Source organism: Hermetia illucens, chromosome 1 (assembly GCF_905115235.1).
Source record: "Hermetia illucens chromosome 1, iHerIll2.2.curated.20191125, whole genome shotgun sequence".
Taxonomy (NCBI): Eukaryota; Metazoa; Arthropoda; class Insecta; order Diptera; family Stratiomyidae; genus Hermetia; species Hermetia illucens.
Window position 1 is genome coordinate 198588002 of NC_051849.1, and position 10939 is coordinate 198598940.

General features: G+C 47.1%; 1 protein-coding gene across 1 annotated transcript in view; it reads right to left on the reverse strand.

The window, feature by feature from the left end:
• The window catches only part of LOC119661781 (A-kinase anchor protein 200), a 228171-nt gene extending 222550 nt beyond the window's left edge, over nucleotides 1-5621 (reverse strand). The window contains exon 1 of the mRNA XM_038071257.1: nucleotides 5160-5621. The gene's annotated coding sequence lies outside the window, so the exon portion shown is untranslated. The remainder of the gene's footprint in view (nucleotides 1-5159) is intronic.
• Between the last annotated feature and the right edge of the window lie 5318 nt (nucleotides 5622-10939).

Genomic DNA, 10939 nt, shown 5'->3' on the forward strand with positions numbered 1-10939 from the left:
CTCGAAGATGAGCAGCAGTTGGAGTCGCGGCCCTATATGAACTAGGAGACGTCTCCTTATGGGAGCAGCGCGGTCAGTTCCGCTCTATGGCGCGGAGGTATGGCCTGATGCCCTTGACAAAAGGTGCATCGAAAACGCCTTGCTCAAGTGCAGAGTTGGGGAGCTTTGCGAGTGGCGTCTGCTTATCGCACCGTCTCCAAACCGGCTGTGATGGTGATCGCGGGAGTGACCCCGTTGCCCTCCTTGCCAAGGAGCCCAAAGCTATCTACCGCCGTAAGAGCGAAAACTTAAGAGAGATGGTTGCCCGTGAAGAACGTCAACGCACCCTTACCGAAATTCACAAAAGGCAAGGCAAAGTTTCACCCCCATAACTTTGTTAATAATATTTGGATTTTCTTCAAACTTAACCAAATTGAATAGAATTGACATAAGGTGGGTTGCCAGGTAAATTTCTAAAATGTGGAAATATTTTAAGTTTATTTGTGCAGATATCGGAACCGGATGTATTCTGAGGCCTAGATTTCGTGAAGATGCACCACTGCGATTTTTTTCAGATTTTTCGGTTGGATCGGTTCTGAGAACGAGACCTGTTACACTTTTTGATGGTCATATTTTGAGCCCTCACTCCCCTATGTTTCACCCGATATCAAATATGAAACCAATTCCGAAAAATACTAATCGAGCCCTTTAATTTGATATCCCACATAACCACATTCTGTGAAAAACAAATTTGCACCCTCCATTCACATGTATGGGGAGCCCCCCGTAAACTTAACACTAAATGGCGTCATTTGCTGCATGTAAAGGGAACAACAGATCACATGCTCCTACCAATTTTCGTGACAATCGGTTTAGCCGTTTCCGAATAAAACGGGTGTGACAGACAGACTGACAGAGATGCAATTGGGAGGCGAAAATCCCGGCCGTGTGGCTACAGAAAAGGTAGAACAAATGATGGGATGCATAACGAGAGCATGCGACACCACAATGCCAAGGCGACGAATTCTCGCAAAAGGGCGCTCAAACTATTAGTGGAATGAAAAGATCGCGGTGTTACGGGATACATGTTTTCGTGCTAAAAGGATCTGCCAACGATCTAGAGGAAGACCAGACTTCGACGAGAAACGCCAAGTATATGGGAACCTTCGAGATAGGCTTGAAACTATACGGACCAGCAAGCGAGAATGCTTCAAGGAACTTTGCACAGAGGCAGACCAAAGCTGCTGGGAGACAGCGTACAGGATGGTCATGAAGATGACACAGGGTGATGACAGATGACAGGGTGAACACAACTGACCTGCTCGCATCTTCTGCTCGATATCGTGATGGCACGCTTCCCCCGGATACCTTTCGGAGAGGACACTTTGGTATGACACGGATGAGGGATCCAAGCAGTACACCATCACCGCAGAAATACCACAGGGCTCAGTGTTAGGTACTCTCTTGTGGAACCTGATATACAATGGGGTCCTCATCCTTCCCGTGCGAAAGGAGGCCACGATAGTCGATTTCGCAGATCATCTAGCTGTGGTCGTCGCGAAACTACCTGAAGACGTTGAAATGTACGCTAACCATTAGCGCCATATCGTGGCTGGAAATGGTTCAGCTTGACCTTGCGGAACAAAAGACGGAGGCGGTCTTGACTACCAATCGTGGGAAGAGGAATACAGTTAATATTCGTGTTGGTGGTCACGTCATCATTTCGAAACCGGTTATCAAAGAGCTAGGGGTGATGATCGACGCTAAAATCAATTTCAAGAGACATCTGGACTATGCCTGTGAGAAAGCGGCAAATGCCAGCGTATCATTAGCGCGGATGATGCCTAACATTGGAGGCCCAAGATACAATCGCAGATTACTTGTGGCCGGAGTGGTTCGCTCCACACTATTATAAACGACACCAGTTTGGGGGGAAGCACTAGCGTATGAGAGTAATCGGAGGAGGGTAAACATGACTTATCGCTTAGTGGCGCTGTTATTGCGGGAATGATTCCGTCGACACTCTGGAAAGTGAGACACGCTGCCTGTACGAGAAAAGGAAAATGAATCCTGCTGAAAAGAATGCAGAATACCGAAAGGCGGCAAAGCGAGAGTCACTGGAGAAGTGGCAACAACGGTGGGATGACTCGCAGAGGGGTCGCTGGACCCACACCTTGATTCCCCGTATTGAGGAGTGGATCCAGCAACGACACGGCGAGATTAACTACCATCTGACGCAATTCCTGTCAGGACATGGTAATTGCAGGAAGTACCTGCAGCAATTCAGGCCGGATGATTCTCCCTTTTGTCCTGAATGTGATTGCACATCTGAGGACCCGGGGCATGTTATGTTCCACTGTCCTCGATTTTTCTCAGAAAGGAGGAATCTGGAAGACTCCCTGAAAACCAACCTAAGCCCCCAGAACATCATCGGGGAAATGTTGAAGTCGGAGGAAAACTGGTGTGCGGTGAACTCCACAAGCAAAAGAATGCAGGAGGAACTTGGAAGAGCGAAGTGTGCAAGGAGGACGCAAAGAACAGAAGGCTTGGTCGCTCAAAGCACAGTCCACCCCGCGAAGTAATGCTTTGCGGCGGTTCCGCGGGGAAGGAAGAAGGAGAAAGCGGGAATGGTTTCAATTAGTGAGAATCCCACACGCTGCTGCAACCTGGTGCGGCAGTGGCTTTGTAAGATTTCCACCTCCATCCATAAAAAAAAGACGGACAGACATCGACTCGATTCTAATAAGGTTTTGTTTCACACAAAAGCTTAAAAAATACTATACCCAGTAAAAAGGCACGATTATTCTTTAAAGGCGCAGTGCGACTTCCCGTTAATAGAATAATAATAATAATAATCGCGGGTTATGGGATATAATTAAATCCACAATCTGGAGACAGCCGACGAATAAGTCGCTCTAGTGCTGCATGGCCCAGAACGATGGAGGAAGAGTGCAAGCTTCTCGGAAAGTCAAGAGGTAAACTGAAACACATTGCTAGCAGTCGAGAGGTTTATAGCTTACGATCTAATCACCTCATTAGTAATCATGAACGCAATGTAATTGTCGATACTGGAACATATGCGATTCAATGAAGTCTGAAATGTCGCCCTCTTTGCTTGAGAAGTTCGCAAATTCCACATAACTTGGATATGCAACTGTCAGCTGACTTTTTTATAAATTCAATCGAAAACAAGACCAAGAAAGTGTATTCCATGTGGCATGCATTCATAGTTTTAGTGAACAATCTGAGATTGCTTCCACCTTCTACTTTCTAAGACCAAAATAAGCATAATTTTCGCATTCAAAACCGCCAGCTTTACAGACAACAATCTAATGCAAACCAAATTATTCAATTAACCCGGAAAATTCGCGTGTTTTGGATAAAAATTTCAATTTTATTTATCAGGTGAAGAACAAATAAGACTAATACCATGGCTAGCGGCGGAAAAAGTAAATTTTCGCTGCTTCAGTATGACTGACTATGCAAATGAACCGGCATTCATTCGTTTTGGCCGCCGTCACTGCACAAATTAGTATAAAGAATTTCGCTATTGGTTACATTATTTATGACACCATTGCCGCTATCGCATTTGATGTCTGAGTAACTGTTTGCCCACCCAAATTTGTTGATGTGCTTCGTTATCACTTGAAATTTTATACCATGAACAGTGGAAAATTCGCCATTAAATGAATCATTTGAGAATATCAGGAAAGTGCGTAGTATTTCGATAGATTACATTCGGGGAAAAGCTGCTACGCTGGTCTGAAGGCTGAAGCATGGCTCCTTCCATGTCGGAAGCGACTCCTAACCATGCAAATGTAAATAAATCGCTCCTGGGCGAGGGTAAGGGAAGCACATCCTGAAAATTTATGAAGTTGATGAATCTTGGAACAGTCGGATCCCTCCTATTTCCTGCAAATTTATTCAAACATTAAAAGCAGATTCATTTTTGTGTTCTTTGCACGTTCGATTTTTTCTAGCCTAGAGCATCCTTCATTTGTGGGCACAGTTCTCACCCTCTAAGGTGTATCGAGAGCTCCCTTGTACATGGTCCAGCCCCAGGTCATGTCAGGGAAATAGTGAGTGTCACACCAGACTAGATATCAAATCAAATAAATCCTGGAACAAACTATGCCGGTCACCTCCGAATATTCAGAAAACAACCTGAACTTCCTGACAATGCCACCTGTCATGGTAACCATTTATCTAACAGAACTTCAGCCAGGAACAGAGGCAACATCGTCACCCCAGGAATGGCAAGGGTTCGCACGCTGAGTCAACATGCAAATATTCCTCCCGTGGGAGGGAGCACAATCATCATGCAAAGTTGGGAATCGATTTATTCGGGACGACTCGAATCAGGCCCAAGTCAGAATTGAAGCCGGGACGAGTCAAATGACTTGCAAAGCAGTAAATGCCGCTTCCAGGCGAGGCGATTTCGGTACCCCAAAAGAAGGGCAAGGCGCCCTCGTCTATTTGCAGTTTCGTGCAAAATCTTATAGAGATAACCTGCAGATAGCCACGGGGCCTGAGGCGTTCACGAGGCCAGGGTGCATCGTACGGGGGAGGGCGATAGCGGCAGCGCCAGTCGTTGGAAGCCATACGGAACAGGACATGCTGCGCGACAGTCACAGAAGTGCAACTCGGCGATGGGCGCGCTGCTGCCCACACCCCGTCGAACTCGAACTCTGGTGAGGCAGGCAAAGGTTCGTCGTCGGCTGCTCACTGTGGCGCGACAGCAACGTCGTAGCCGCGCAGATTTCCACAAATTTCCTTCCCCAACTGTCTGTCTGCCTGTCTGCCATCCGACCGCTGACTTCTGGCCCTGTCCACTGTGCAAAACAACTCGTTTCGCTCGCGCCATGCACGCAAAGACAAAGGCGAGTTATTTTCGCAACAATTGTAATTCCAGGCGGCGAACATACGCCACCGGCAACCGGATAACCGGGAGCGGAGCCCCGAAGTTGTCTGCGCAATTGATCACAGCTTTTTCGGGTTCTTTCTTTGTTCTCGGCCCAGGGATGGTCTGGGCCGGGAAGCGCCTCCCCCGAATCCGTCGTCCAGATCCTCGAGCCTTACTCCGCGCGTAGGACCGCACAGACCCTCCCTTTGTCTGGCGTCCACGTTCCTGTCCTGCAACTACAACGAACGCCGTCCCAACTCCTCGTCCTTGCACTTACCTTTTCTGAATTCACGCTGCGGAGCAAATCGAACGATCTTTCACTAGTCGGGCGGTTTCCAACTTAGACGCGGAGCAAAGTCTAGGGTCCTTCCGCAGGTTTTTCGCTTCTCAAAAAAACAGGGAGGAAACGCAACAACGACGAGCACACGGGGACACTCGAAACCAACGTCAAACTCGGAATTTGTCTTGAAACACTCAACAGACAGTCGAGACGCAGAATCCGTGTCTGGATTTCTTTGCTTTCCACACCGGCACCGTCACACAAACGAGTTTTCCTCGATTCAAAAACGAATTTTTTTCAAATTTCGCTCGAAAACGCTAAACGACAAAACGTTCACACACGGACTCGCTGCACAGTTCACAATTCGGAGATTATCGCCCCTCGGACATGCTAACGGCAGAAGACAGCGAATAGAACAGAAGCGGCAAACACAAGCGCACAAATGAGGTGCGACTCGCGCTTCGGATAAGTGCATGGAAAATGAAAGGAAAACGGCAGCATGCCAGAGCGAGACAACCGGTCATTCCGCGGCCAGGGGCATTGCACACACTCGCGCGGGCTGTGGACTGACATGCACTGGAAGCGCGGAATTGCCCAAGACAGGGAAATTTCTGGTGACGTCTCGCGACCGTTACGAGGAGCCCAAATCCCTTAGCAAACGTTTAACTGACTTTGGAAGTTGTCACGCTGGCGAGCACATATGAGGGACGGGTTTGGATTTAATTTGTCTAATTAGATTTTGGGGGTGAAATGTCTCAATTCTCGCTGTTCCGGCTGTTGCTCGTCTTATTTATTTCAAATAACACGCCATTAGATAATAGGGGAATTTCCAACCGTTGACAAACGGGGGGATTCGAATAGTCGTTATTAACCTTTTGGCACTAACGTAAATTGATTGCTGTGTAGAGTTTATGTGCCGGAAATGGAACAATAAACCTGCTGATGCAAAGTGTGTATCGCTTAGTACGGGGCGCTGGCCGTGCCATATGTAACTGTTGTTAACTTAAAATGTTTAATCGGTTCGGATGGATGACTTCCCTACAGGATTCGTTGATAGTCCTGATCCTGAGGGTGTATACTTATCTGTCGGTACTTCTTTTCGATGTCACTGCTATCACGTATCGATGCGTTCTCCATCTCATCAATACACGATTGATGCCATGTGGCCTAGCTCAAGGTGCTCCTCCATGAATGCTACATATTGGTTCCTTAAGTCATCGTCGAGAAGCGAATATGCTGCTGGATCTGCACACGGTTTTTCCGGGATCCGCATTTTGCTTAAACGGGAGCCGAACAATGTATCTGCCAGACTCGTCCCTTCTGGTGGTCTGCTGATACCATTCCATAGCTGCCTGCTCGTCCCTTGTTACCGGCTGTTCGCTCGGTATCTCGTTGATTTACCAAAACCTCTTGACCAGCTTTTTCGTGCTGTCTTCACTAGCGATAAATGTCAATATACCCTCTTAACTGTTTCGAGCAAAAGTCGGACCGAGTAAAATCCAGCCAAATCTGGGATTCACTACACAAAGAGATCCCTTTTTGAACCCTGCAAACCCGATCTCGTTATAGTTGTCTGCTCCAAGCAGATTGTCGATTCGTCCTGGAGTTCCGTATTGGGGATCAGCTAATTTTTTGATTGATAGTCCCGCTGGCAGTTTGACTGCGGTTTTGGTTGACGGTTGCAAGTTCGTTATGTTCGGTAGTACTAAAGTTGACCCGTTGGTTGTGAAGTCTCCATACTATGGCTTGATCACTAACTCCACACTGCCTTTACTCTGCATTCTTATACCCGCTTCCACTCTGCATATATGGATCTTTGAGAACCGCCTTCGTAGACCAAGCAATTGAACCGCGGATTCCGTGATGAAACTCCTTTACGACCTAAAGTCTATTTCAATGTTATGTAGTAACGAATGGTGCTTCTTCGAACAAGTCCGGCACCTGCCACTCGAGAGGCATTGGTTGACGCCATGTCCCTTCCTCAAGCAGTTAAAATACAAGTTTTGTTTCCTTGCTTCATTTTTTCGTTGTTGCTCGTCCATCTCTCTGCATGCCTTTGTCGTTGCAGTCGTCAGTGAGTCAACTTTAGAAGTTTTTCGAGGAATGTTCAACGCCTCGAGTGTCCTGAACCGACTCGTCAGGAACTCCAAAAACGATTTCAAGGTGGGTAACTCTGCGTCAGCACCCAGTGATGCTTTCCATAATCATGGAGATTGTTGGTCCAATTTCTGAGTTGTTTCGAAAATGACCAATAAGTCCCAATATTCAGTGTTGACGTCGATACGATCAAGCCTAATACCTTTGCATGCAACAGCTCAGGGATCGTCCTCTCTGCACTGGAAAAAGTGCTAATAGGACTCCAGGCTAAGGTGGACCAGCATACACCGAGAGCTGCGTAGCCAGTGGGGAACTTACTCTTTATTATTCTAACTCTGAATACCTTGGGCACCTTCAGTTTCAAATAAGACCCTTACCTTGGTGGTCGGGCTAGCCCTCATTGTTAATGATTTTCTGATCAAGACCAATCCTTCTCCTCCTACAACAAAAAAAAAACACCAAGGCCTTGAAGTTGAAGTTTGAGAATACACTCAGTGTTTCCTACTTTTCGTAACAGGCAACTAAAAAAGCTGAAAGTTTGTGGACAACCTTCATATTTCGAAACTACCGAGGCTTAAAAAACTCCTCGGATAGAATCCGACCTCATTGCTATGATCTGTGGCTATCGAAAACAGTTGATGATTTGTTTCATTAATATTTGCACGCGCCTCGATGGCAATAACGAGCGCCTCCGGAATGCTCGCTCTCTCTAACTAACTAACATTCCAGCGATATAAACTGTGCATCCCTGTTGCCATAGCTGCCACTTTGGTTTTGTACTTAGGAAAGCTTAGTGATGGCAGACGCGAATTTGGTGTTGGACTGTTGCTGACGACTACCATTAGGGACAGCCTCATGACAATGACACCGATTTCTGACAGGATCTTCACTGTACACTTCTTCTCATCAAATTAAAGAGCATTATAATTGGACACCAACCGAAATCTTCGATATATTGAATAAGGATGTTTTCTATAAGAAATTAATCGCAGCTCAGGAGATGCTTCCTAAATCGATTATTGTGATCATGATGGCAACAGCTTACTCGGACATGTGATGAGAGGCATGATTTTGGTGACCGTAACAACAACACCTTGTCATCGGCGAGATATTATTCGAGCGCAGGACCTGTGACAAGATCACTTGAATTTCGACTGACCCGTAAAAAACATTTAATCAGTTCCGACTATATTGCGATCAGCAGTAGATTTGGAATTGTCTTCTGAATGTGCATAACAAAAGCGGTTCAGGAAAAGAACGCCTTTATCTGTTGGTCGCTTACCTTCGCTACTACGTCTGTTCGCAAGGGAACAGAGTTTCAGCCTGCAAATTCGATATGAGCCGTCTCCGCAATCTGAAAGTCATCCCGCTGTGGGAAAAATGTCCTACTGCGCAAACAACATGGACTCTAAACAATCCGCACGAGAATATTGATGAGTATTCATCCCCTATGCCTGGGTGATCTTTGCGTGCAAGAGAACCTTTGCAAAGAAATGGGGTCTCCGGCCGAGGATGGTTCTCTGGATGTACATCGCTGTAGTACGTCCAATCCTAACGTACGGCTCTATTGTATGGTGGTAGGCTTTGAAGAAAAAATACAATAGGATGAAGCTTAATAGGATTCAAAGATGCGCGTGTACAGGTACTACTCCTCAATGTTCTCCTGCATTTCCTCCCCCTAGACTTCCACATCAAATATGTTTCAACGTGCCAGGTTTCGCTAGTGTATTCCAGGCGGAAGTACTGGCAATATTGGAAGTCTGTCGATGGCTAGAGCGAGATTCGAGCCCCAAGCGTAACATAGTCATTGTGACCGAAAGCCAAGCGGGCATCAAGGCCTTGTACTCAGCGACGACGATCTTCTAGGCTGGTATGGCAGTGCAGAAACGCGCTGAACCGTCTGGGCGGCACGTTCAAGGTCACTCTCCTCTGGGTTCTCTGGAATTAGCCAGGCGAGGCTCTGCTCTTGGCAGTCCTTCGGCGAATACAATCGATGTTCCGGAGGCAGAGTCTACTCGCACTGCTTAGCAGCCTTCGCCATCTTAGGCGCACGCTTACGAGCTGTGCCAAGTCACGGAGAATTTGGCCTCCTTATAACACGAACACGGGAGCACCTGTGCCAGACGCATGCAAACGCATTCAAGATTACGGCGGTCTGCACGGGGCACTGGCCCATAGGGGACCACGCCGCTAGGCTCGGCATACTCTACAATTCGCATTGCTGAAGCTGCGGAGAAGGTAGGGAAACCCTCATGCACTTTCTCTGCGATTGCCCAGCTCTGGCTAGAGTCAGGTTACGGACACTGGGTAAACCATCCTTTGGGGACCTCAGAGAGAGTTCTAGCTGCAATATGCGAGAGCTGCTTTCCCTCGTGAATGCTATGGTCTGACTCTGAAGATCCGAGCCGGATGGACTCTACCTCCCTGCTCCCATAACAACAGTCACGGTCTTAGGAGTTTGCGGCATCAAAACGGCGCACCAAAGCGCTAATTGGGCCCCTCGTGATATCGAAGGTAGAGGCGTGGTTGATTTGACGGCACATGCCGCCAGGTCGACTAGCTGCGCGCTTATTTTTACAGCAAAGAGCAGGCGAGTCCTTTGCATGCGACTGTCTGTATGGCAGACTCCACTTAACTAGAAGGATTGATCTTTCAATGCTCTGAGAGCGGATCGATGAATGGACGTCGAAAGCAATGCACGGTGAACACGTGAATTCCCTTTGGCAGCCATTTGCCGAACAGATTGTACTACTAATGCTTTCCCAGCTCATGGTTACCATAAACCCTCATTTGAACATTTGTGCGTTAACCATCGTTAGCAGTCATGGGATTCACCTCTCCCTACAATTTTTTAGGAAACTTACTCTCTTCCGCTACTGTTCTGTGCCAAAAACAACCGCAGAGATTCGAGTTATTTGTGGCAAAAAGCAAGTGCTCGAGAATTAAATCATCGCGCCCTCCTCCAAGGCAAATTCCACAGCACATCTGTCAACCCCTAATCTTGCAACACCTTGCCGCAGGTGCCCGAGCTAAAATAACAGGAAAAAGGATATTTGTGCATTCTGTCAGAAGAATGGTCCAGTGCCATCACTGGAAGGCAACCGTCCACCGACCCCGACGGAATAAGATGGCGCTACAGCAAACTGGAAGCCTTTTCACAAGAGCCACCAACCGCACCCTTTCGCACAAAGCACCGGAGAGCAAGTGGGACATCCTTGCCTCTTTCCTGTTCCTATTCCGGGGTAATTTCCTTTTCAACCGAGGTCCATATTTACCCCTTCGCAGACTCGAAACTGGAAAGGCGAAACCATTGTATTGGTGGGCGATTGAGATTACGAAGTTGCGACTCATGAGGAAAAGAGAAAGAACGATTTTGTGCCGGAAAATTGCCGACTAGTGAGTTGAAGACGCTTCAAGTGCAACAACTTTGCACAAAAAGCCGGCACTAAACGGTACGGATGTGTCGAATGGCGCGAAGATTTTAAATTTTTTCTGTTGGAGAATAGTTTTGTCGAATTTAATATGAAAAGCATAGTCTGAGTATGAAGTAAAATGTTTTTCATAATTCCCAAGAAATAACGTAATGTTTGAATATGTCTGAAGAGAAAAGTATGCAAGAAAATTTTCCCGCTATCACACACGAACCGTTTTGCGAGAAACGTCACTTATCAGCGAATGTA